We start from the raw sequence: 2,500 nt of genomic DNA on the forward strand, positions 1-2,500 counted from the left end.
ATGGGTCTAGCCTGTGCCGGGGCTTCAAATATGGAAAAAAAAAAAATTTCAAAAAAAGGGCCCCCATCGGCCCCCCGGGTGGTGCCGGGGTCGGGGGGCATGATTCTGGGGCGCCCCGGAGCCAAGTAGGCGCCTGGAGGAAAGCGAAAAAAAACTTTAACTTTTTTTGACCACCAGGGGTGGGGGGGTCTCGTGCCCCATCGGGTGCCCGCCCCGAGTGCCTCTCATGGCGGATACGTTTTCACCCGCGAGCGGGAGACACATGTGGTGCACATGGTTCATTGGGCTTGTGTGGTATGGGCAAAACCACTGTAAAGTCATACTGCCATTGACTTCCATTCATTTTCCCAGGATGACTTATATACTCTATGGTAGCTGTCTGGTGGACTGGGGGTCGCGACAATGTTACGCTTGTAAATCAGAAGCTGGGAAATGCATTGGGAAGCTGGGAAAACCGTTTTTCGAGCTCATTTTCGGTTCCGCCGAACGGATTTTGATCAAAATAGGCTCATTCGAAAGGTATTAACCGGGGGCACACGGAAAACCGGGACTTATAACGCGCACGTGCGCGTGCGCGAAACCGGAAGCGAAAGAAAACTTCAAACGGAGCTACAACCGTGAACGGAGCTGAAACCGGCGAAAAATTTCAACGCACGCCGTCGCGCCCCACTCCAACTTAAATAACAAAACTGTCCCTATCGAAATCGGTTGGATAAAACGGAAACGGGAAGCGAAAGAAAACGTTAAACGTCTACACCGAAATGGCCATAGTCAGTTCCAATGAAAAAACAACTCTCACGTGTGTGCCCCACTCTAAAGCAGTGTATAAAACTATCCCCAGCGAAATCAGAGCTACACAACGAAAACGGGAAGCCAAACAAAACTTTAAACAGAGCTACCGAATTGGATATCATCAATCCTGGGAAAATAACCACACACACCGCTGCCCCCCGTGCCAACTTGAATTTAGAAACCGTCCCCAGCGAAATCCCACGTTCGGGCGCAAAACTGCACGTTTGGAGCCACATTTTGTCTGAAGCTGGAAACCTGCATTCAAAGCTGGGAAAAGGTGCTCATTGACAGGCATCTCCACTTCGGGACCTCGTAGCACCTTCACCCGGGTGGCGTTGGAAAGGTCTGGGCGAGGGGGACACGGGGAGGTCAGGCTCGCCACGCGCACGCGCTTCCCCGCGAAACGGGAGCCCAAACAAAACTTTAAACGGACCCACCGAATTGGGGATCATCAATCCTGGGAAAATAACCACACACACCGCTGCCCCCCGTGCCAACTTGAATTTAGAAACCGTCCCCAGCGAAATCCCACGTTCGGGCGCAAAACTGCACGTTTGGAGCCACATTTTGTCTGAAGCTGGAAACCTGCATTCAAAGCTGGGAAAAGGTGCTCATTGACAGGCATCTCCACTTCGGGACCTCGTAGCACCTTCACCCGGGTGGCGTTGGAAAGGTCTGGGCGAGGGGAACACGGGGAGGTCAGGCTCGCCACGCGCACGCGCTTCCTCGCGAAACGGGAGCCCAAACAAAACTTTAAACGGACCCACCGAGCTGGGGACGGCTTTTTCCGGGGAGATAACCGCGCACACCGCTGCCCCCCGTCCCAACTTGAATTTAGAAACCGTCCCCAGCGAAATCCCACGTTCGGGCGCAAAACTGCACGTTTGGAGCCACATTTTGTCTGAAGCTGGAAACCTGCATTCAAAGCTGGGAAAAGGTGCTCATTGACAGGCATCTCCACTTCGGGACCTCGTAGCACCTTCACCCGGGTGGCGTTGGAAAGGTCTGGGCGAGGGGGACACGGGGAGGTCAGGCTCGCCACGCGCACGCGCTTCCCCGCGAAACGGGAGCCCAAACAAAACTTTAAACGGACCCACCGAATTGGGGATCATCAATCCTGGGAAAATAACCACACACACCGCTGCCCCCCGTGCCAACTTGAATTTAGAAACCGTCCCCAGCGAAATCCCACGTTCGGGCGCAAAACTGCACGTTTGGAGCCACATTTTGTCTGAAGCTGGAAACCTGCATTCAAAGCTGGGAAAAGGTGCTCATTGACAGGCATCTCCACTTCGGGACCTCGTAGCACCTTCACCCGGGTGGCGTTGGAAAGGTCTGGGCGAGGGGAACACGGGGAGGTCAGGCTCGCCACGCGCACGCGCTTCCTCGCGAAACGGGAGCCCAAACAAAACTTTAAACGGACCCACCGAATTGGGGATCATCAATCCTGGGAAAATAACCACACACACCGCTGCCCCCCGTGCCAACTTGAATTTAGAAACCGTCCCCAGCGAAATCCCACGTTCGGGCGCAAAACTGCACGTTTGGAGCCACATTTTGTCTGAAGCTGGAAACCTGCATTCAAAGCTGGGAAAAGGTGCTCATTGACAGGCATCTCCACTTCGGGACCTCGTAGCACCTTCACCCGGGTGGCGTTGGAAAGGTCTGGGCGAGGGGAACACGGGGAGGTCAGGCTCGCCACGCGCAC

This window comes from Osmerus eperlanus, chromosome 4 (genome assembly GCF_963692335.1).
Source record: "Osmerus eperlanus chromosome 4, fOsmEpe2.1, whole genome shotgun sequence".
NCBI lineage: Eukaryota > Metazoa > Chordata > Actinopteri > Osmeriformes > Osmeridae > Osmerus > Osmerus eperlanus.